This window comes from Dasypus novemcinctus, chromosome 14, assembly GCF_030445035.2.
Source record: "Dasypus novemcinctus isolate mDasNov1 chromosome 14, mDasNov1.1.hap2, whole genome shotgun sequence".
Classification (NCBI taxonomy): domain Eukaryota; kingdom Metazoa; phylum Chordata; class Mammalia; order Cingulata; family Dasypodidae; genus Dasypus; species Dasypus novemcinctus.
In genome coordinates this window covers 101478678-101504659 of record NC_080686.1, presented here as the reverse complement: position 1 = coordinate 101504659, position 25982 = coordinate 101478678, and the positions used below count along the sequence as shown (strand labels likewise).

Genomic DNA, 25982 nt, shown 5'->3' with positions numbered 1-25982 from the left:
CTCACTCATTCATTCATTTGGTAATTATTTACTGAATGCCTGGGAATATGGCAGGAAGAAAAGTCCTGTCCTCAAGAATTTATGTATTCATAATGTTTCAGGCATTATGAATAGATCAAGAAGACTGCAGAAAATCATATGAGAGGACCAAGGTATTAAATGAGGGTGGCCTATCAAGAGCCAGATCACAGAAGGCTTTAAAAGACAGGCTAAGGTTTGTGGCACCATCCTGTATAATGGAGTTTCCCAGCCCTGGCACTATTGGCATATTGGTTAGACAGTTCTTTGTTGTGGGACTGTACTGTGCTCTGTAAGATATTTAGCAGCATTCCTGGTTTCTACCCAGTGCATGACAGTAGCACCCCTCCATTTAGGACAACTGAGCATGTTTCCAGATATTGCCAAATGTCCCCTGGACACAAAATTGTCCAAGGTTGAGAACCATTACTATATAGCAAGCCAGCAAGGGGTTTTAATGGGTGAAGGCACAACTCTGTGTCAGTGCATGGGCACTTAGGTAACTCCACTTCATGCACCCAGTAAGGCATTTATTTGTTCACAAGTAAGTGTGTAATGTGGGTACTTTCAAATGTTCCATGTCTACCCTTAAGGCAAGGTAGTAGTCATGTTGTTATATGCATGTGTGCCACATCAAAATATCAGACTTTCATAGGCAGGTGTCTTCAGGCTCAATATTTGCTCCTCTTTTGTTTTTTGTTTTTTTATTTTTTTAATACTTTTTAAATTAAAGTTAATAGACCACAAAGAATGTTACATTAAAACACACAAAAAAACATAAAAAAACATGAGGTTCCCATATACCCCACTCCCCACCCCCCACCCCCATAATTTTTGTAAATTGTATTTTTTTAAAGATATATACATCACACAAAAAAGTTACATTAAAAAATATAAGAGGTTCCCATATACCCCCCACACCACCAATACCCACTCCTCCCACACCAACAACCTCCCTCATCATTGTGGCATGTTCATCGCACTTGGTGAACACATTTTGGAGCACTGCTGCACCACACAGATAACAGTTTACCCTGTAGTTCACACTCTCCCCCAGTATATTCAGTGGGGTATGGCAGGATATACAAAGTCCAGCATCTGACCCTTAGCATTTCTTGATCTGTGAGGTAGACTGGGCCAGAGAACGAGTAAGCCTTGACCAGGACCCACATTCTCTGTGCTAAGCGAGGGTGAAAGATTCAAGTCCAGGGCTTCATGTCAGAAGGTGCTGCTGCTCATTGCCTTTTGGTTGGGGCATCGCAGGTGAATCAGAAAATGTAAGGGAGAAATGAAAAGCAGAAGCACTTTGCAGAAACATTCACAGAACTTTCAGAGCCAGACTTCCATCAAGATGCTTTCAAAGGGCTATAAAAGCTTCAGCAATCACTCAGCACTATGGCTTTCTCTCCACAAAAGGGCAAAATATATCATCAATCTGAAGGGCTAAAAGGTAGACATTTAAAATGGTGCAAAATTACCCATGGCTTTCAAGTTTTCTTAATGATGTGATTAGTGACTTATGGGACTTTTTCCTCTCTGATATCAGTGAATGCCAGCCCACTTAATTTTTCCTTATAGCATCCCATAACTTCCACTGGTAATGTGCATACTGTTTACTCCTTAAAAAGTTGGGACACTGAACCAGTTGCAAAATAGGCAACCCAAGTGCACCAAGCCTTCCATTATCCTCAACACTCTAGCTGTATCAGCTTAGAAATTCTTCCCAAGAAAAGAAAGCCATGTGCACAACTGCACATCTGGCATCAGCCCATGGGGAGGCTTCAAAGTATCTCCAATTCCACATGTCCTAAGTAGCCTTCTTGGTCCTCCTTTCTTCTGGTTTTCTTTTTCCAGTATCCCCAAACTTAGAAAATGCTGCCACCCTTCCTACAGATCTGAAACTTGAAATCTTTGGAATCAGCCTTAGAAACCCCTCTCCCTTACTTTCCACAAGCCTTCCATCACCAAGCCCTGCTGTTATTGCCCACTTAATATCTCATGAATCAGTTCACGTATTTCTGCACCCCCTTTGGCCACCTAAGTTAACTTATTGACCTATCTTTTAATGTCTTTGTCACTAGGCTCCTGAACTATAGCAGTCCCTTCCCCAGACTTCAGCTGGAATGATCCTTCAAAACATAACGTTGACTAGGAAGCACATTTCTCCTCCACCTTGCTCTGAGAAAGAGGACATCCCCTCTGCTATGGCCTAAACAGCTCTGTCCAGCATGACCCTTGCCTCTGTCTCCATTCTCACCCTACACCCTGCCTCCCCTTATAGCCCTCCAGCCCTGTACTTTCACTGCCATGTCTGCTAGTGGACTCTGGTGCTGGCCCTCTCAGGCATTTACACATTTTGCTCCTGTTACGAACTGTACTTTCCTTTCCACCTAGCTTATTCAGCTTTGTTCAGAGCTCAGCTCAGGGGCTACTTCTTTGGGAAAATCCTCCTATCTCCATGCTAGGCCAATTCCTCCTTATTTTAGACATTTTTACCATCATGTATCTCTCATCTGTAGTACTTGGCAGAGTTGTGGTTTTACAATTGCCAATTTGATTGTATGACTCATCCTCCCATATTGACAATGCTTCACTCCCCCACCTCACCTCTATAATTCAAATTTCAGCTTAGTTGTCCTTTCCTTGAAGGAGAATTTTCTGACCTCTAACCTAAATTAGGTTCTTCTGTCATAGTAGGACATAATCCACTTGCAATTATATATTTTGTGGGTTATCATTTGCTAATGTTTCTTCCATGAAGGCAGACACCAAGATGCCTGGTTTACCTGTGTGCTTAGTGTCTTGTCTAGCATCTGGTATACGGTAAGTATTAATAAATGTTGAATGAAAGAATAGACTCTTGTCTGTATTCCAAACTGAACCATGTATTAGTTACATCTTCAAGTAGGAAGGATATTGAGAGTTAAATAAATGGGGCAGATGAAATTTTACCCAGTCACCAATTAGCAACAGTATCCCCTAAGAGAAATGTGTCAAAGGGATACCTCACTCTTATGCCAATTATTTTTTCTGGCCTAGGCTTTTGCCTCCAGTCCCTTTCGAGAACCATCTAGTTCTGTTGAGTGGAGCCAGCCCACGTGTGGTCCACGGGGACTACGTTGGCACCTCTAGCATTAGACCTGGATGAATATGAGGACTTCTCAGAGGCCTTGCCAGGAAAGGCTCACCAGACCCCATACAGCCCAACCCTATACTGGAAGCAAGTGAGAGACTCTGCTCAAAGAGATAAGAGTTCTAGTAAATGCTTGAATCCCAAAAGGTCAGGACCATACAAATGGCATCTGGGATGAAGTTCATGGTGATAGAAGGACACATATGGCTGACTCCCAGAGTCAAGAACCCCTCAAGGACCTCTGGGGAATGGGCAGGGATGACTGCACTCTCCCATCTGTACCTTTAGCAAGGTCATGTCCTGGGCAGAAATAGAAAGATTTTGCCAGAAGGATGTAGAAGTCTAGCAAGGTAGAGATAGACAAGGATATTTGTCTTTTCAAATAATCCATGACTTGGTACATTTTATCGGGCTCTGCCATGGCCAGGACTATTCAGGGACTGATCTCCAAACTGACTGTGCCCTGCTAAAGTCCAAGATTTGAATGGTCCCCCACCCCTCGCCCAGTGAAAGCCATGTTTGCAAGTTGCCATGCCCTCAGCAACATCCTTGAGGACTTTTGTCCTTGGTCTTTAACTGGAGCACCTGTTTGTGCCAGGGCAGTTAAGGGCAGTGGTGAGGGCAGTTTGGGTTTCCCCTATTGTTGGGAGTTCAGACTTAAGTAAATGCAATGGGCCTAGGATGTACTAGGACTAGAGGAAATTGGGTGTTAGCAATAGTTGATGGAATCAGATTGAATTCAATTCAACAAATCCAAATGTTTGAGCACTTCCTCTGTTGACAGCAGTGTCATGCCCAGACATTGATCTCAAAATATATACATAGGACAAGACTGAGTCACCTCCTCTGGGAGTTCCTTACTCATGGCTGAGAAAGATGCACCAGGAAAACACTCTGGTAAAGGGTGGAATCACCACAGTGAAAACTCTGATAAAATCACAGAAAACAAGTTAGGGCAGAGTTTCTCAACTTCAACAATACTAAATGGGGCTAGATAATTCTTTAGTGTGGACATCCTTCCCATGCCTTGTGAAATGTTCGTCAACACCCTACAACATGCCAGTAGCACCTATTTCAGTTGAGGCAACCAAAATTGACTCCAAACATCATCACGGTCCCCTTGGGGCAAAATTATCCTCAACTGAGAATCACTGGACTAGGGGAACCAAAGAAGTTTAATTCTGACTTGGAGAAAAAGAGATTTGGACTTGACCTAGAAAGCAGGACTTTGGATTTCATGGAAAACCTGCAATAACTGGGGCAGATAACATTTTAAAAAATAATCATTTAGCATATAAAAAAATGTGTTGATTTTTCTTAAGAATCATGCCTGAATTAATTGCTAAGAATTTGTATGGGCATCTTTAAACTTCCCACTCTCCCATATAGTAGCTAATAGGCACTTGGGGTCTATTTATTGTTATTTCTTTATTAGAGAAGTTGTGGAATTGCAGAACAATCATGCATAAAATACAGGCTTTCCCCTATACCACCTTGTTGTTATTATTAACACCTGTAATCAACACCTTGCATTGGGCTGGTGTATGCTCCAAAAAAAGTAACTTGACATACATAGAGGTCAAGTGGCTTGTTCAAGGCTGCATAGGTGGTAGTTACTGGGATGCAACCTTTGCTGAGATTCAAACCCTATCTACCTGGTACCACCACTGCCTCTGGTTCTCATCTATCCAGCAATAAAATGATGGCATATTTCCAGAGCACATATGGTCTTGGACCCCCTGGGTGCCTGTTCAGGGCATAGGAAAGTAAGGAGTCTAACCAGGAATAAATAATATATGATGTGATAAAATGTCGAAAGTCTTTTTTTTTTTTTTTTTTTTTTGCTCAGACACATAAACTGGGAGAAAGTACTTTGGTGTGATGGTTCATAGTCCCCAAAGTGCCCTTTAGCATCCCCCAGCAGCTGCGGAAAAGATACTTGCATGGTAGAAAAGGTTGGGAGGTAGAAGGAGGACTCCTTTTTGCAAAGCTTATTTTTCCAAAAGTCTCCATAGGAAACACATGCTACTAACTGCCTAATGAGGCACAGACCGAGAATGGCTGAAGTCTCTAGTAGTGAAACCTGGGTGATGGTGCCCAGAGGTACTGGAGGAAATGCCTCTAACTGCAATTTTCAGTTCTTAGCAACATGGTCCTCCTACTTCAAGGAGACCTGCCACAGAGCTGTTTTCACTGTTTTCTCTATTGCCACCAGGTCTTTTGCAAAACCAGGAACTTTGGAGCAATCACTAACCAAGGACAAGCCTACTTTTCTTTGTAATTGCCTTCTGGCTTTTGACTATTATCCACAACCTTTTCAAAGAGTGAATAATAAATATATGCTAAGCACTGGGTTAGTGTGATGACTGAGCTAGTGTTGTTAATGACATGGACTTAATAATGGCTGTTAACACTGGTTGCTTACCACGTGTCCGGGATTGTGGTAACAACTTTATATTCATTTACAATTATATTGGACATTTTGAGGTTACCTTGGGTGTCAGGCACTGTGTAAACCACCATGCAGCTCTACGATGTGGGTATTATTGTCTGACATTATTCACAGATTAGATAAAGGATTGAAAAGGTCCAGTGACTTGCCCAAAGTCACAACTATGAGGAGAAAAAGCAAAAGTTCAAAGCCTGGTCCTTCTGTCTCCAAACCTGCTGCTGCTGACTCCTGAAAGCTGCTTGGGGATGATTAAGTGGTTTTGAAGTAGCATGGTATAACACAACACATGAACAGAAAAATGCACAAAGCATGAGTATTTCACACAGGGAGCAAACCTGTCTGCTAATCCCAGATCAATAGGTAGCAGAGAAAGTCCCTTTCATTTCTAGTCACTGTCCACCCCAATGCAAGGCTGTCCTGACGCTTATCAGCTTTGATCAGCATTGCCTGTTTTCCTACTTCACATGAATGGAATCAAACCTTAGACACCCCTTTGTGTCTGACTTTCTTTGTTCAACACTATATGTGACAGTACAAAAATTTATCCATGTTTTGTATAGTGGAAAACTGATCATTCTCATTGCTAAAGCATATTTCACTGTGTGAATATATGGCAATTTTACTTATCTATTAAACTTTACATTTTGGTCATTTTCACTTTTAAATATCAAGAAGAGTGTTGCTATTAACGATTTTGAATATGTCTTTTTGTGCACATATATGTATATTACTCTTTGGTAGTTATATGAAGTGAAATTGCTGGGTTGTAGAATAAGCATCGATTCAACTTTGGTAAATACTGCCTATAGTTTTCCAAAGTATTTGTGCTGATTTAGACTTTTCAGTAGTATACGAAGGTTGCAGTTACCCCATAACTGCCAACACTTGATATTGTCCATCTTTATACTTTTAGATCTTGTGAGTGTATAATGATACCTCATTATATATTAATTTTCATTTCTCTGATGAGTAATGATGTTGAACATATTTTCATGTTGAGACAGGCTAATAAAATAGGAAATCAGTAGACAGATCTGGAACCTGGCAGGAAGCCCATGGGGCCATCAGTACCCCACAAGATGGCTGCTGGAAGTTTCTTGAGAAAAACTCCATTTGGAATGAGATTTCCTCTGGAAGCCAGGAGAAGCCCAGGATATTCTCCAGGGGCCTTCTTATTGGGCCCTCCTGGGGGATTGATGGGTGGGGTAATCAATTAAAACAGCAAACAGCTGGGACTCCTCCCCTGCCATTAGTAAAGGGGCAGAATAATTAATGGTTTAAAAGGCAAGCACAAAGGCCAGATAGTCCCCACGCCCCCCACCTTCTTCGCCCCTGCCTGGATCAATATGCAAGTAAAACCTGGGCATTTGTAATTTGTAATGGGAAATTACAGTCTGTAAATCAGCCCTCTTTATCACGTTTCAGCTCCTTCCTTTCTACCTGGGACCCTTAATCTGATATTTTCTCCCATTTCTCTTCCCTCCCTTCCTTAATAAATTACTGGCATAACCTGGCTTGCTCTTGAAATTCATTTCTTGTAGCTTAGCTAAGAACGTAGAGAAAATCCAGCAGCAATGTGTTTACTGTTTTGTTTTGTTTTTATATTTTCTTTTTTATTTTGTGCTTTTAAAATTATGCTAATTTTTTTTCTTTTTGATTTGTTGGAATTTTAAACTTTCTACCAAAAAAGGTTGGAGAGTATAATATATCCTTTCTAAGGTTTTTCTTTCCATTCTCTTAATGGTGTCTTTTGATGAAATCCAATTATCAAAGTTATATTGTTAAAACTTATAATGTCCTATTTAAGAAATCTTCATCCTATACCAACATCATAAGATATTCTCGTTTTCTAATAACTCCTAAAACTCTCACAGAGAACATTTTTATGTCTTAAATTTACTTCTGCAAGTCATGAGGTAGTCATCAAAATGCATTTTTTCTACACAAGTATCCACCGATAGCATAATTTATTTAAAAACAAACAAACAAAACAATCCTTTCCCTATCATTCTGTAGTGTCATCTTTTTTCATGAATCATGTAATTCTGTATATGTAAGTCTGTTTTGGATTCTATTCTGTTCTCTAGCCTATACTTGTATCAATACCACAATAATCATAAATATTGTAGCTTTAATAATTTCAATATTAGCTATTATTTCATTTAACTTTGTTTTGCTTAAGCTTGCTTTAGTTTTTATTGTCCTTTTGTAATTCCACATATACTTTAAATCAGCTTATTCCTTTCCATAAAAAAATCTTTTGAGATTTGATTAGTATCACTATAAATCTATGCCATCTGAGTGAAACTGGCATAGCTACAGTAAAGATTCTTCACCCTTAAGAGGATATATCCTGCTTTTATTTAGGTCTTATTTATTTATTTATTTATTTCTCAATTGTGTTTTGCAGTGCTAAGTCTTGTATGTCTTAGATTTATTTCTAGGATTTGATATTTTAATGCTATTTAGATATTTTAAAACTATATAGCTTTTTACTTTTTGATGGAATATAAAAAATACAAATAAGTTTTTTATATTGACTTGTAACTAGCAATTCTGTTAAATTCATTTATTAATTTTAAAGGGTGATTAGTCAACTTTTAAATATTTTGTACATTTTCAATGACATCATCTGCACATAAGGACAGGTTTGTGTCTTCTTTTTTAAATCCATATATCTTCTTTTTAAATATTGTTTCTTTGCACTGGCTGTAAGAGTTTCTGTGTGTAATCTATTATACTACAGAAGTTAGTATCAATTTGTTTGCTAAGAGTTTCTCTTTTCTATCACAAAGGGGAGCTGACTTTTATAAAATTATTTTCCTCCATGTCCTGAAATGATCATTAGATGATTCTCAGCTATGCTAAAATGGCAAAATACATTGGTTAATTTGAAGTTATTAAGCCACCTTTGCACTCCTGTAAAAAAAAAAAACCAACTTGGTTGGAAAGTATTATATGTCCACTTAATAATATGACAATCACATGCCCATTATATGCAAATATTTTATTTAGGAGTTTGAGTTTGTGTTGATGAGAGAGGTTGGTCGGTACTGCGTCAATTAGCACTGCCCCTCTTTCATTCCTTATATGGGCCACTTGTATCATCTCTCCTTTCTTACTTGATCTGGCTAGAAGTTTATCCACTACATTTATCTTTTCAAAGAGCCAACTTTCCCCCACCCTGCATTGGGTGTCTGTGTTTTCTCTTTGCCATTTATTTGATTTCTGCTCTGTCCTTGTCTTTACTATTTTCTTACCTCTGCTTGATTTGGTTTATTTTCCTCTTTTTTCTTTTCTTACATTCTTAAGACAGAAGCTTCAATCACTGATTTAAGAACTTTCTTCCTTTCTAACACAACATTTAATGCTATAGAGTTGTCTTTAAGCAATGCTTTTGCGGAATCTTACATCTTACTATGTCATATTTTCATTTTCATTCAGTTTAAAATATTTCCTAATTTTCTACTTGACTTCCTATTTGATTCGAATAGTTTATGTGCTTTTTTCCAAATATTCAAGGCCCCCCCCCATAAATTTTTGTTATCAGTTTCTAATTAATTCCATGTAGTCAAAAAATCATACTTTGTTTTTCCCCAGAATATGGTCCATCTTGATGAATAATATCTGTTGACTAGGAAAAAAACTTTTTTTTCCTATTGTTTCTGGAAGGGTCAGTCTATAAAGTGCAAAGAGGTCAAGTTGTTTGATAATGTGATCAGGTCTTCTACATCCTTACTGATTTTCTCTCTTATTGTTTTATTGATTACTGAGAGAAAAAAGAGTGTTGAAATCGCCAATGATAATTGTGGATTTGTCTCTTTCTTTTCATTTTCAACCTATTGGTTTAGCTTCATGTATTATGAAACTGTGTTGGTAAGGGGATACACATTTAGGTTTGTTATGTATTCTTAGAAAATAACCCCTTCATTTCGTGACTTCCTTCTATATTCTTGGTAATAGTCATTCTTCTAAGCCTCGTCTGTGTAGGGTCAAGGTCACTACGCCAGTTTGTTTTTAACTTTAATGTATATCTTCTTCCATCCTTTACTTTTAACCTATTGATACTTTTATTTTTAGAGTGGATTATTTGTAGACAATACATACTTTGGTTTTCCTTTTTTCTTCCAAACTGACGGTATCTGTATTTTAATTATGTATATTTAGAGAATTAGCATTTATGTAATTGTTGATATTTAGATTTAAAGATATCAATTTGCTAGCTATTTGCTATTTGTTTCACCTGTTCTTTGTTTATTATTTTTGTCTTTTCTGACTTTTTTTTGGATTAATTGGATATATTAATGATTTTATTTTACCTCCACTATTTGCACATTCTATATTTCTTTTCACATTTTTGAATGGTGCCTAAGGGTTTCAAAATACATCTTTAATTCATCACAGCCTATCATTAAATAATAGTATTGCACTTCTTATAAAGTGTTATAAGCATATAGCCTTACATTAGTAACATTAGTATAGTTCTAATCACCCCATCTTTGGTTTTATTGTTGTCATGCATTTTAGTTTACAGTTGTTGTTGAGCTCCACTATACTGCTAATAGCTTTGCTTGAGACAATTCTTTCAGAAAGTATTTTTTTCCCCAAATAAATGAATATATAATTTATATTCATCTTCTTTCTAGCTCTTTTAAGACTTTTTAAAAACATTTCTCAAAACATAGGTCTGCTGGTTATAAATCCACCCACTTTTGTTTTTCTAAAGAATTTATTTTTCTTTCATTTTTGAAAGAAGTTTTTGCTTGGTATAGAATTCTGAATTGAGAGGTTGTTTCTCATTTTACTTTTTCTTTCATGACTTTAAAGTTGTCACTCAGTTTTCTTTTGACTTGCACAATTTCTGATGGGAACTCTGCTGTAATTGTTATCTTTGCTTCTCTGTATGCAATGCCTGCCTATCTCTCTCTTTCTTTCTGCTAAACTTAAAGTTTTCTCTTTATCTTTGGGTTTCAGAAGTTTTAATCTGATGGATTTTGTGAGTGTGTGCATATGTGTGTATGTGTTCATTTTTGGGTCATTCATTCTGCTTGGGGTTGGTTGTCTGAGCTTCTTTGATATGTGGTTTAATGTATGTCATTGTGGGGTTTTTTTGTTTTATGTTTTTTTTCATTCAATTTTTCATTTTATTCCCCAGTATTTGCTACTACCTTTTAAAGCAGAGCAGGATGTGGGCACTGCCTTTCCACTCAAGGCTGGCAGTCTTTTCACTGCCCTACAACAGCTTCAGCAGGCTTGTAATTGGGCTACTCTACAGACTTTTCTTTGGAAAACAAGCCCTATGGATATTTGCTTCCACTGAATTGGTTAATATACTCATTTCTAGGGCCTAATACATGCAAAGTTGTTAACTGCAGGGGATGGAAGGTTTATAAAGTAGGTGTAAGATAAAACTTAAGTAAAATTTTCTTTCAATCATCAGAGTATATGCCTCAGAACACACACTTCAATCACAGAAGAGTAGATCTACTAAAGGAATCAGCTTGCTAGCTAAACACCTGTGACCACAAAGTTAACATTAGTTTACATACATCTTACAACAAATGTTACCTCAATCAGTAAACATAAGCCAAGATGAAACGAGAAAAGAACTACTAGCTCTGCCGTAGTACCTAAAGTATCACGGTATCACACTTTAAAGTAGAAAGAAATCTTATCTCCCCACTTAAGTAGTTGTCATGCCATACAGATTTTTTTAAATGTTAACAAAAACAGAAGAAAAAAATCCATGAAAATACATTATTGGTGGGAGTGAAGAGACTATTGGACACATGGAGTGCTGTGCAAGCAAAGCTCTGTCCACTTCCTCCATGAGCGTGGTGTCATCTCCTTCAAAAGGTGGCATTTCTTCCTTATAGTAGCACTGCCATCGTCAGCGGTAGGGTCATCTTCATCAATACCCAGGCTGAGCTTGATCACCCTGTAGCTCCTTTGGGCATGCATCTGTGGGTCTTCCAGGCTTTAGCCAGACGACAGGAGCACCGATTCGTAGAGTAAGATGACCAGATCCTTCATGGACTTGTCATTCTTGTCGGCCTCTGCCTTTTGCCTTAAGGTTTCGATGATGGAATGGTCAGGGTTGATCTCCAGGTGCTTCTTGGCTGCCATGTAGCCCGTGGTTGAGTTGTTTCTTAGGGCTTGAGCCATCATGATTCTCCCCATGTTTGCTGTCCAGCCATATGTGCTTGTGACAATGCAGTTTGACAATGCAATGACCAAGTGGTTTGACACCACCATTTCGACTGTTTTCTCCAAGATGTCTTTCATGATTTTACAAATATTTTCAAACTTCTTTTTTTTCTTTTCCTGTTTCTTTTTCTCTTCTTCATCCTCTGGAAGTTCCAAGCCTTCTTTGGTGACTAAAGTCTTGCCCTCAAACACCTTCAGCTGTTGGATGCAGTACTCGTCGATGGGCTCCATCATTTAGATCACTTCTAAGCCATGCTTCCAGAGACGTTCCATGAAGGCAAAGTTGGCAACCTGGTCCTTGGTCTCACCTGTGATGTAGTAGATGTGTTTCTGGTTCTCCTTCATTCTAGTGCAGTAGTCCTTGAGGGAAACCATCTCATCCCCAGAAGCAGGTGTGTAGTATCTCAACAGCTCGGAAAGCTTCTTCCAATTTTGAGTCTTCGTGTATTCCAAGCTTTATGTTTTTAGAGAACTGCTTGTAAAACTTTTGGTAGTTCTCTTTATCTTCTGCCAGTTCAGTGAAAAGCTCTAAGCACTTTTTGACCAAATTCTTTCTGATTACTTTCAAAATTTTGCTCTGTTGCAACATTTCACAGGAAATGTTTAGAGGCAGGTCCTCAGAGTCCACCATGCCCCTAATGAAATTCAGATATTCAGGGATCAGCTCCTCACGATTATACATGATGAAAACTCTGTGTACATACAACTTAATGTTGTTCTTTTTCTTTCTGTTTTCAAACAGGTCAAAGGGAGCACATCTTGGGACAAAGAGAAGGGCTCTGAATTCCAACTGTCCTTCAACTGAAAAATGCTTCACTGCCAAGTGGTCTTCCCAATCATTGGTCAAGCTCTTATAGAACTCTCTGTACTCCTTGTTAGTGATATCATCAGGATTTCTGGTCCAGATTGGCTTTGTTTTGTTGAGTTCTTCCTGATCAGTGTACTTTTCCTTGGTCTTCTTTTTCTTTTTTTAGTCACCATCCTTCTTTTCTTCTACATCAGAACCAACATCCGCTATTTCTGGCTTGTCATCAGACTCCTTTTCTTCTTTTTCTTCCTTTTCTTCAGCCTCATCATCACTCACTTCTTTATCATGTTCTTTCTCCACAAAGAGGGTGATGGGGTAGCCAGTGAACTGAGTGTTTCTTCACAATCTCCTTTGTTCGTCTTTCCTCCAAATACTCAGTTTGGTCTTCTTTCAGATGCAGAATTACCTTTGTTCCATGACCTATGGGCTCACCCATGTCAGTCCTGACAGTGAAGGAGACCCCTGCTGAGGACTCCCAGGCATACTGCTCATCGTTGTTGTGCTTGGTGATCACCATCATCTTCTAGGCTACCACATATGCCAAGTAAAAGCCGATCCTGAAATGGCCAATCATGGAGATGTTGGCACCTGCTGCAGTGCCTCCATGAAGGCCTTGGTCCCCGACTTGACGATGGTACCCAGGTTGTTGACCAGGCTGGCCTTGGTCATGCCAATGCCTGTGTCCACGATGGTCAGTGTGTGCTCCTGCTTGTTGGGGATCAGGTTGATGTGCAACTCCTTGCCCAAGTTCAGCTTGCTGGGGTCCATCAGGCTCTCATAGCAGATCTTGTCCTGGGCATTTGATGAGTTGGAGATGAGCTCCCACAGGAAGATCTCTTTGTTCGAAAAGAAGGTGTTGCTGATCAGGGACATGAGCTGCCTGATCTCTGCCTGGAAGGCGAATGGCTCTACCTCTTTCTCCTCCATGGGCTGGTCCTGGGTCTAGGTCTCCTCCAGCATCTTGGCCAAACAGCGAGCAGCCTGCGAGCAGCCTCTGCGCAGCAGCAGCAGCAGCCCCAGGATGCAGGAGCAACTTGTCATTGTGTTTTTAAAATCACAGTCATTGTCTCTTCAAATATTTCTTCTGCCCTGTTTTTACCCTTCTCTTTCTGGGATTCCATTTGTTCCAATTCAGTCCTTTTAATATTGTATGTTAACTCTTGCAGGTTCTGTTCTTTCTTTCCCCTACTTTTTTATAGTTTGTGCTTCAGTTGCATAGTTTCTATTGATGTATCTTCAATTTCATTGATTGTGTTTTTGACTGTGTCAAGTCTACCCATTAGCCCATTGAAGGCATTCTATAGCTCTGTTATCATGGTTTTATCTACTGCATTTATTTTGCACTCTTTCTAATAGTTATCTTTTGAACCCACCACCCCATCTCTGTTTACTCACATTTCCTATCTTTTCCACTAGAGCATCTCACCAATAAAATATTGTTATTCATAATGGTTTTAAATTATCTGATAATTCCAACATTTGCATAATTTTTGTATCTGGCACTGTTGCATAACTGGTTTCATAATAGTGCTTTGTTTGTAGTTTTGTCTTTTGATCTTTTATGATTATGTATGTCAACACCATTATTAGAGATTGGGATCAATAGTATTTATCCCTAAAAATGGACACACTACTTCTTCTACCAAGTGGCTATAATGGTGGTGAGTCAATCTAGTTAGGAATTGATATGGGTTTGGGTTTTGTTGTTGCTATGGCTTGGGATGCAGGTAGGGGAATGTTGAGGATTTTTCTAATACTCCTATTCTAGCCTCATGTCTTAGCCTTCACTTTATACCTGGCCTTAGCTGTTCTCTTTTCCCACACTTTTGCCCTTCCACCAGCTGAAGACTGCTCTTGCTTGTTGGCTAATGCCTGCTGGCTTGGTGCAGCAGAGTAGGGAAGACTTAGCCACTCTCCAGTCTCTTCTGCACAAATCTCTATTAGCTGGGTTTGGAGAAATTGATTTTCCTAGTAACCCTGCCCTTTCTCAAAATGGTAGCAGAAGTCTACATGGTACCTTTCATGGGTCTTGTGCAAGAGAGCTTTTCCTACCTCTCCTTAAGCTGTAGATCTTTGAAGGCACTGGAAATAATTCTCAGCCTAGAAATGTTTCTTGCTTCTGCTTCAATACAAAAATAGCTTTTCGTATTTTTCACATACCCCAGATTCAACAGGTCTCCACCTGTGTCTTGGGAATGATAAGATTTGTTACTCCTCCTCTAGCAGATTGATTTTGATATTTACCTAGGGAAGAATGGTTCAGGTGGTTGTTGTGTGTTTCCTGAAGTAGCAGCAACTCTGCCCTTCTAGGCCTTCTCAACTGAGGAAGGCTCCCTTGTGTCTTGCTCTACATACAAGTTTTCTTATGAGCATCCATTGGAGATTTTTTAAGCAATTGGAGGCAGACTCCTCTTGTGGCCCCATCTCTTGGTGGATCCATCCTTTCACACTAGGAATTTATTATTTAATTTTATTAATTTAGTTTTATTATTATTTTTGTACATGTGCTTAGTGACTAGCATCTTGGCCAGTACAGAACTGGGTTTGTATCTGGCAAGCATTTTACTTTATATATCTAAAATCTAGGAGGGATCCTGAGCTGGTGATTCATAAACAGTAGATACCACTTATCACTACCAGGTACTGTCTATCTTATATATCACCCACTCTCATTTGGTAAGAAAACTAAGGCTCAGGAGGTTATGTAATAGCCTGAAAATCCCACATTATTAAGTTGGTGGATTTTGTGGAATACTTTTTCTGTATCTGGAAAATCATGCGTTTGCTTGTTTGCCTATTCCCTTTATTCTATTTATGTAGTGTATTATATTTATTAATTTTCATGTTTAACCATGCTTGCACTCTTGGGATGAATTCTACTTGGTCTTGATGATGTACAATCTTTTTTTTTTTTATTAAAACATATCAAACACACCTAAACATACATAAACAATAAGTGTATAGTAATAGTTGTGAATTTACAAAACAAACATATATAACATCATACAGGATTCTCATAAGTCACCCTACCACCAACACCTTGCATGGTTGTTAAACCTTTTTAACTAATGATTAAAGAGCATTGTCAAAATATTACTACTAACCAAAGCATTTTCCCCCTCAACCCACCCTATTATTATTATCATTATATCACTTATATATGAACATACATAAACAATAAGTGTATAGTAAAAGTTGTGAACTTACACAGCAAACATGTATAACATCATACAGGGGTCCCATACATCAACCCTCCACCAACGCCTTGTATTGTCCTGAGACTTTGTTACAAATTATGAAAGAACATTGTCAAAATCTTACTACTAATTATAGTCCTTATCTTACATTAGTTTTTTCCCCTAACCAACCCTATTATTTTTTAAATATATTTTTTATGACAGAGGTGGTAAACTTATAAAACAATCACACACATGTGCAGAATTCCCAAACAATACTCCTCAAACAACACACCACACTGTGGTGGAACATTTTTTTACAGATAAGATAAAATCATCTTATTTTTACCACATCCATAATGTACATTTGGCTCACATTTTCCAAACTGCCTCATTATCAACACAGTACATCTTTGGCACAAACACTTAAATATTATATTATTACTGATAACCACTGTCCATAGGTCACTCTAATTGTATTTTTCCCATGCATTGCCAAAACCTTGCAGTAGTGATGCATATTACCTGTACCTCACAAAAGATACTCTTGCATCTGTATCATCATTCACTTTTTGGTTTACTGTGCTATTCAGTTCCTAGGTTATTCTTTAGCATTCTGTCAACTGGCATTCATATACCTAGACGGCCATTTTCAGCCAATCCCCATTTATAAACTAGCTGTTTCACTATTTGTTGCCATCCATGCTCTATATTTCTACACTTTTACAGTAAAACTAATTAAACCTTCTGCACACATTAAACATTCTCAGTTCTCCTCTTCTCTCCTTTTAGAATCCACCACCTAGCACCATGTCTTGAAGATATTTTCCTACAATTTCTTCTAGAAGTTTTATGGTTCTTTCTTTAATTTTTATGTTTTTGATCCATTTTGAGTTAATTTTTGGATAAGATGTGAGCTAGGGGTCCTCTTTCCTTCTTTTGCTTGTGGATATCCAGGTCTTTAAGCACCATTTTGTTGAATGGAGTGTTCTGCCCGAGCTGTGTGGGTCTTTTAACACTGAGTTGCAGTTTTCTGAATACAAGTGCTTTACATTGTTGGTTAGGTTTATTCCTGACTATTTAAGTTATATGTGTCATATTTTATTTTAACCACTCTTTTGTCAATTTTATTTACTTTTATTGATATAATCTTCATTTCTAGACTCTCTTCCAGGCCTCTCTCCCCTGTTTTTTCATGTCAGGCTCTAGTATACCCTTTAGAATTTCCTGAACATGTGGTCTCTTGCTTAGAAATTCTCTGTTTCTGTTTATGTGTGAATATTCTAATCATGCCCTCATTTTTGAAAGTCTTGCTGGATATAAGATTCTTGGCTGGAAGTTTTTCTCTTTTAGTATCTTAAATATATCATACTTCTGTCTTCTTGCCTCCATGGTTTCTGCTGAGCAATCAGCACTTAATCTTATTGTGTATCCCTTATATGTTATACATTGCTTTTCTCTTGCTGTCCTCGGCATTCTCTCTTTGTTTTTGGCATTTGACATTCTGATGAGTTTGTGTCTCGGAGGTGCTCTATTTGCATTTTTTTGGATGGGAGTATGTTGTGCTTCGTGGACATGGATATCTATGTCCTTCAATAGGGTTGGGAAATTTTCTACCATTATTTCTTCAAATATTCCTTCCGCCCCTTTTCCCTTCTTTTCTCTTTCTGGGACACCCATGGCTTGTATGTTTGCATGCCTTTTGCTGTCATTTAGTTCAATTTTTCCATTCTTTTCCTCATCTGTTCTTTCATATGTTCATTTTCAGAGGCCATTTCTTCAAGCTCACCAGTCCTTTCTTCTGCCTCCTCAAATTTGTGATTGTATGACTCCAAAGTTTTTAAAATTTCATTTATTGCACCTTTCATTCCCATAAGATCTGCTATTTTTCTAAGTATGCTTTCAAATTCTTCTTTGTGCTCATCCAGTGTCTTCCTAATATCCTTCATCTCTTTATCCATCTCATTGAATTTATTAAGGACATTTGTTTGAATATCTATGATTAGTTGTCTCAACTCCTTTATGTCATCTGGAGCCTTATCTTGTTCCTTGAACTGGATCATAGCTTCCTGTTTCTTGGTGTGGATTGTAATTTTTTATTGGTGTCTTGGCATCTTGCTTATTAGAGTATTTATCTTGGGTGCAGTTTCCCTCTTTAGTTTAGGGCTTCCTGTCTTTTCTCCCTTGCTGGTTGTACAGTAGGAGCCAAGGATGTAATTGGTGCTAGAAGCTGTGGTGGCTCAAGCTGCCCTCATTTCTCCAGGGACTGAAGAAGCTTCTTCCAACTTTCTCCTTTGCCATGGGTAGGGACAGAGTCTCAGCTGTGTGGAATAATTCAAGTCGTGCATGCCTAGACTGTAGTTGCTTAGATAGTAATGAAGCTTCACACACTTTTCTGTCCTGCCTGGAGCAGGGATGGAGCTGCAAGTGTGGGCTGCAATCTATGCAGTGTGGGCCCAAGATGACCGCAGTTGCCCCAGTAGACTTCCAATTATTCAGTTTGTGCCAGTCAAATGTACCTGCAGTTACCTGGATAGGCTGGTGCAAGGTCCACCATCCTACTCCTTGTGAGAGGTGGGGCTGAAGCCTAGTCTAGGGCTGCAGGCCAATCTGGGTGACAGAAACTGGTTCCTATCATTACTGTGATTATCAGTCCTGGCATCCTTTTTTTCTTGGGGTGGAGTCAAAATGGCAGCCACTGGCCTCTTTCTGACCTGGACAGTTTCATACCACAGCTATTCCTAGGGTTATACCTTAGCCAGCTGAGTCTGCCAATCAGTACCTGAAATCAGCAGCCAACCATCTCCCCCTTCCCTGTTTTTGGGAAATGGAGCTTCGAATATCAGCCACAGAACAGCTCCTGGGGTGGCTTGCTCCACCAGAGTAGGATAATCACTGGCCTCCACGGGTTGGCTAGCAATTTCCCAGAGAGGCTGGTGCAGGTCCCTGCAGCTTCCTCCCTGCCAGAGGTGGTGCTGGGACCTAGGCTAGAGCTGCAATCTGACCTGGTTGTGTATAAGCCAGTCCCCACCAGAACTGGGATTTTCAGTACACCCTGCTTCCCTCGTGCCAGGCAAGGAGTTAAGATGGGGGCTACCGGTCTCTTTCTAACTTGGAGAGACTCAAATCTTAGTTGTTCTCAGGATTATACTTTAGCCTGATGAATTTACTCATCAGTAGCTGAAGTTGGTGCCCAGCTGTCTCTTCCTCCCCCATTTTGGGGAAGTGGAGCTTTCAATTCTAGCCATGGAACAGCTCCCGAGGTAGCTTGTGCCTCCAGTGGAGGACGGGCACTGGCCTTGGGGGCATGCAGCATGAGTCTTCTCTGCAGATGGGCAGTCTCCTCCTTCCATCCCTTCAAGGATGTTGCAGGATGCTCTTCTGGACTCCTGGAGCCACCACAATGGTGCTTCAGCTAGCTACAGAGAGCTCTGGATGTTTACTAACTGCCCTGTAGCAGGAGCTGATTCTAGGAGTTCCTTACTCTGCAGCCATATTGCTGATTTCTCTTGATGTACAATCTTTTAAATATGCTGTTGGATTCAGTTTTCTAGTATTTTGTTAAGGATTTTTGGATCTATATTCATAAGGGAAATTGGTTCTCTAATATTCTTTTCTTATGTTTTAACCATGTTTTGGTATAAGAGTAACGTTGGTCTCTTAGTATGAATTGGGAAGTGTTCCTCTTGAATTCTTTGGAAGAATTTGAAAAGGATTGGTATTGTCTCATTTCTTTTTCAGTTAATTTAAGTAATTGGTGTATTTTCAGGAATTTTTACATTTCTTTTAGATTTTCTAACTTATGGTATATAATTGTTCATATTATTATCGTATAATCATTTTATTTCTGTAGTGTCAGTAGTAATATTACATTTTCCTTTATGATTCTAGTTTTTTGTGACTTTTCTTTAGTTTTGTCAGTCTAGCTGAAGCTTTGTCAATTTTACTGATTTTTTTTAACAGAGTCAACTTTTAGTTTTGCTTATTTTCTCAATTGTTTTCTCTATTTCATTATCTCTGCTCTATAATTACTTCCTTTCTTTTGCCAACTTTTGGTTTACTTTGCTCTTCTTTTTCTAGTTCCTCAATATGTAAAATTAGGTTACTAATTTGAGATCTTTTTTCTTTTTAAAAATAGATGTTCATAGCTATGAATTTCCCTAAGATCACAGCCTTCATGGCATCCCATCATTTTTTTACCTTATATAATTTTCATTCTTTAAGTATTTTTGAATTGCTCTTGTAATTTCTTCAACACATTCCGTCCTTAAGAATATGCTGCTTAATTTCCATATATATACCAATTTTCAAGTTTCCCCCATTGCTAATTAATTTCTAGCTCCATTCTATTGTGATTGGAGAAGTTACTTCTTATGATTTCAATATTTTTAAAGTTATTGAAACATCTCTCAGGTCTTAAAGTATGCCTCTTCTGGAGAATGATCTGTGAGCACTTGGAAAGAATGTGTATTCTGCTGTTTTTATGAAGTGGTCATATTGTCTGTTAGATCTACTTGGTCTATCATTTTGTTTAGGTCTCCCCTTTCCTTATCCATCCTGTGTCTAGATGTTCCATCAGTACTGACAAAGGGGTACAGAAGTCTCCTGCTATTATTGTAGCTCTTACGGTGGGGTCTCTCAAAGTTTCTCATTCCCATTACTCAGCCAGACCAAGAAAAACAAACAAAAGAAATAAGTAAGGAAAGAAGGCAAGAGAAAAGAAAAAACAAATACAAACAGACAAAGCATCCACCCCCACACCCAGAAAAGAAAAAAAACAAGGAAAAAAAGGGCCCTGCCTTTCCTTATGAGCTGCTGTGGAGGCAGAAGACAAGACCAAGGTTCTTGCTCATCCCTCAGATATCTGCCAAATCCAAAAGCACAAAAAAGAGGAAGGAAAACACACACACACACACACACACACACACACACACACACCACTTAGTAACAACAACAAAGTGGGTGCTCGGTGCACTGGCTCAGAGCCAGAGGACGCTGCTGCCTGGAGCTGTGACGCAAGGGCAGCGTCTGTGCTGGACCCTCGGGGGTCGGCATAATAACGCAGGAAGGGATGAGAGACACCCACCTGGCCAACAAAATGGTGCTGTGCCTTCTAAGTCCTGGGTCAGGGGTCTGTCTGATGACAGACCCCGACTGCTGCAGCCCAGAGGGCTGAAACCTAGGCCAGCCCCGGGGCTGGACCCTCCAGCATGTGCCAGTCAGGAACCGCCCCCACGTGAGAAAACCAAACCAAATCAGGCTTTGGGCGCCCTAGCGCTTGCCAGGTGCGTGGGTGCCGAGGGGAAGCTGGAAGCGTGGCTAACTGGGGACCAAAATTGAGGCAGCTTCCCTGGGTCCTCCCGGGCGGTCCAGGCCCATCTTCACCCTCAACCCCAATTTTTGAGGAGGTGGTTTCCTCTGCCCCCCGGCCCCCCCGGCCCCCCGGCCCCTGGCCGCCCCAGCCCCTCGGGCCGCGGCCCCCCGGCCCGCCTCTCGGGAATCCATCTGGTTGGCGGGGCCGCAGCCAGGCCTACCAGGAGGATGGGCTGAGGAGCTCGTGGTTCTGCTTTCACTAACGAAAGCCAGACGCAGCCTCTCGCTTCCTCTGGGCCTCCTGCAGTTGTTCTACATGTCCATTCTGGTTGCAGTGCTGCCACCGGGTGAATTCCAATCTTTCTTTCCAGCCTATTCATTTTTTTAAGGGAGGGCGCCATCTATAAAACTTTCCACTCCGCCATTTTGCACCTCCAGGTATTAACGTTTTGAACTAAATTCTTCTTACCCACTTGTATGGCACATGGAATTTCTTACCCCGTTCTTTCTCTGACACTTACAGGTAAGTCTGTGTGTATGTCCCGTAGATCCTTGGAAAGACGTTTCTTGGATTCCAGGCTACTTGGTTGCCAAGCAAGTTAGCTCAAGAAAAATTATGATTTCACATTTTATCTGGATTTTTGTTGTTCTTACGGTAGGAGCAACAGTCTTTCCAGACTTGTGCATTTTAGATAGAAGTGGATGTGTAATACATGCACTTACACAAAACAATTCCCCTCAAAAGCTGCTTTAGCACAATATAATACTAAATGTTAAGTTTATATTTGCCATTCATTTAAAGTGTTTTCTTATGACTGTAGTGATTTCTCCTTTGTCCGTTAGATATTTAGAAGTGCATTGCTAACATTATACATATTTTCTAGCTATTTCGATGCCACTGATTTATAGCTTAATTTCACTATGGTCAGAATAAATTTATTGTTGTTTTTTTAATTTATTGAACCTTGCTTTATGGTCTAGCATAGACTAATTTTTGAAAATGTTATACATGCAGCTGAAAAGGATGCCATTTTGTTGGACGCAGTGCTCTACAGAGTTCAATTAGGTTAAACTTTTTAATCTTTTTTTTTAAGATTTATTTTTTATTTATTTCTCTCCCCTCTCCCCCCACCCCCACCCTTGTCTGCTCTCTTTGTCCATTCGCTGTGTGTTCTTCTGTGACTGCTTCTATCCTTATCAGCGGCACTGAGAATCTGTGTTTCTTTTTGTTGCGCCATCTTGCTGTGTATGCAGCACCATTCTTGGGCAGGCTGCACTTTCTTTCACGCTGGGCAGCTCTCCCGGCTCCCCTACGTGGGGGACACCCCTGTGTGGCACAGCACTCCTTGCACGCATCAGCACTGTGCATGGGCCAGCTCCACACGGGTCAAGGAGGCCAGGGTTTGAATTGTGGACCTCCCATGTGGTAGGCGGACGCCCTATCCACTGGGCCAAGTCTGCTTCCCAAACTTTTTAATCTTGTTGCTCAGATGTTTTATTGTCTTAATGATTTTTCTTTTGTCTGTTTGTTCTATCATGTACTGAGAAAGGCATGTGAATCTTTCCCATTATAGTGAAAATTGTCTGTGCTTCCTTTTAGTTTTGTTAATGCTCAATTTATGCATTTTAAAGTGATATTATTAGATTCATTCTTATTTAGAATTGCCACTCCTAGTGGTTTGAGTCTTATACATTGTAAAATATTTTTTCTGTACTAATTCTGCTTGTCTTAAGGTCTACTTTGTCCTATATTAGTGCGCTTTCATCAGCTTCCCTTTGTTTAGGGTTTGCACATGGTATATTCTTTTTCCATCCTTTTAAATTGTACATTCTTCTATTTGATTTTTCCTTAGTAAATATTTTATAGTTTTTTTATATCTGGTCTGAAATGTTTTGTATTTTAATTGAGTATTTAGGGAATTAATACTCAGTGTAATTAAAGATATACATACTTTTTCATATGCCATCTTACTATTTGCTTTCTATTTGTCAGTCCCTCATGCTTTATATTCTTTTATTCCTTTCTTTTCTTGCTGTATTTTGGATTAATAAATGTTTTGTAATTCCATTTCCCTCCTCCATTAACTTGAAAGTAATACCTTATTTTAATGTCGTTCTTTAGCATTACAACCTGCATTTTTGACTTACTGCAATTTAATATGTTTGTAATTTAACCATTCCCAGCATCTGCTAGGAAATTTGTATCATTTTCCAGTGAACTTTGGTTTAACTGTAGTCACCAATTACTTGGCCTCTTATTCAACTTCCTCAAGATCTTTTAAGTAGAGTTTTCAACATCTTTTATTTTTATCCAAACACTTATACATTTCCCTTAGTCTTTATTCCTGTATTCGTTTTTGTGTTTCTATCTGGATCATTTTAATTCTGTTAAACAATATCTTCTGATATTTAATTTAGTGTAGGTTTGATGGAGAAAGAATCTTTCAGTTTTTTATTTGGAAATGTCTTTTTTTCATCTTTTTTTTTTTTCAGTTGGGTGTAGCATTTTAGTTTCCTTTTAGATTTTTTTAAGTACTTTGACGGTATTATTCTGCTGTCTTTTGGCATTCATCATTTCTGTTTTGAAGCTGCTCTTTTTTTTTCTAAATCACTTCTCCCTATGGTGTTTATTTCACATGGATCTTTTCATCATATTTTTTATATCTCTTATATGCTTTCCTATACTTTCTATCCCTTTAGTTTTCTGTCTTTAAATTCTTATATTTTCTTCTTTCCCATGTTCTAACTCATGAATGCTCTCTTTAGCTATGTCCAATATGATGTGTAAGTCCTTCATCGTTCTACATTTCAGTTATGCAATTTTCACTTGTAGGGTTTCAGATTCATTTTTATAGATTCGTTTTTTCTGGAACATTTATCCATTTTGTAATCTATTTTTATCAAAATATTAATCACATTTATTTTAAAGCACATGCTGTATAATTCCAGTATTTAGTTTACCTTTGTATCTGTTCATTTGTGTTGCTCTTTAAACATGAGTCCTTTTGGGTGTGCCTACCATGATTCCTGAACGTTATGGGTGAAATATTGTAGAGTTTCTGGATAATGGTAACTTTCTTTTGAAAGGACTTTCTCCTCTGACAAACAGCAGTGGATCAGATCATCTTGATAAGCCTGGGCCTGAGCTGACCTGACACTTCTTAGTAGTCTTCTTAAGAGTTGATCTACCTCTACTCCACCTCATTTCTTTAGTGTTTCCTCCAAATGTACCATGGAGAGCCACAGGTATTTCCTAGGGTCCCCTCTTGGTGGGTGTTGAGCTATAATTTTTGTCTTCCCAACATTATGACATTTGTAAAATCTTTATTCTGCCTTTTGGTCACTTCTGCTTGACTTCTTAGATTCTCAAGCTGTACAGTTTAGTTGGCAAATTTCTCAAGGGGAAAAATGGGTGCTTGGTGTTGAGTTTAGTTTGTTGTACCTCCTTCATCCCTGGATTTTGCTCCTTGAATATTGCTTGCCTTGGAAACACTAATCCCTGATGTTTCTTCTCCCTAGCCCCATAAGATTCCCTAAATTCTTCTGAATTATCTGTCTTTTACAATGCATCCTCTGCCTGGCTTCTTAGTCTCATGTCTGAAGTCAAGAATTTCCACATTTCTGAGGATAAAAGCAGATATTGGGCTCAACTCAGTAAGTTCTTCTATTTTCCTTTCTTTTGGAATTTGACCCTTAAAGTCCTAGTTGTTTGTGAAGCTCACTAAACTCTTAAAAATATATACTTTGTTGTTGTTTATATATTTAATCTTGTTTTCTCCTTGTTCATGTTGGAAGCATAGGTTTGCTGTAACTTACTCTATCAAACCCAAAGGCTAGGCCTGGTTTAGTAAGTCCCTGGCATTTGTTATAGTACTTAGCATAGAACAGGTAATTGATGAATATTTGTTCAACTAATGTGTTCGTTGTTTAGAAAGGGGCATACATCTAGACAAAATAAGATAGATTATGACAATTTATGATAGTATGTGCTTAAGATAGAATGATGATGAAAAGCAATGAACAGTTCTACTGGAGGTTGTGGTTGGATCAAGAAATTTAACCAGAGGGAAGACTTTGGGCCTGTATTTTGAAAAAAAGAAACTAATTAAAATTTTTTTAAATAAAAAAAATATGTATTTTAATTTAAAGGAAACAAAAAACAAACAAACAAACAAAAAACAACCAAAAAACAGTATTCTAGGCAGATAAGATACTGACAGAACTTCCTCAGAAGGAAGAAAATTATGTACCAGAATACAAAGGTTTCATTAGTATGGCACTGTGCTTTAGGAAAGTTCTAAATAATTTAGTCTGATTTTATCTTTAGGGTGGATTAATCAATAGTTAACTTTAGTGTTACTTGATGCTTAAATATCATTTATCAAGATACTTACATGTTTTTATGGGGAAAGTGATTGGTTCAAATTTATATGCATTTAAATTGTTTCAAATTCATATGAAAATATTTGAAGTAGTTAGTCCTAAGTGATAAGATTATATAAGTGATTTCTTGTGTACATTTCTACATGTTTTAAAATTTCTACAATGAACACACATAACTCTTCTAATTAGGTAAATCGGAATATAGAGAAATGTGAAAGTGTTCAGTGGGTAGTTTCTAGGCAATAGCTGCCATACAATTGTTTAAATGACACTCCCAACTATTAACTTTTATCATATGTCTGAGAATTCATCATCTTTTAACTTTTGAAAGAAGCGATTTATGCTTAAATGCAGATATCTATTTTTCACCAAGGCATTTATTAATGGGCCACTCACGCTCTCTTTACATAACTGCTATGCCTTAGCTCAATACCTTTTAGGGTTGGTCTTTTATGAAGATTATGGAACAGGACTTCTTAGAGGGACCTGCTG

General features: G+C 38.7%; 1 pseudogene; it reads right to left on the bottom strand.

The window, feature by feature from the left end:
* The window catches only part of LOC101430816 (heat shock protein HSP 90-alpha pseudogene), a 31427-nt pseudogene extending 17849 nt beyond the window's left edge, over positions 1-13578 (bottom strand).
* Positions 13579-25982: the final 12404 nt, after the last annotated feature.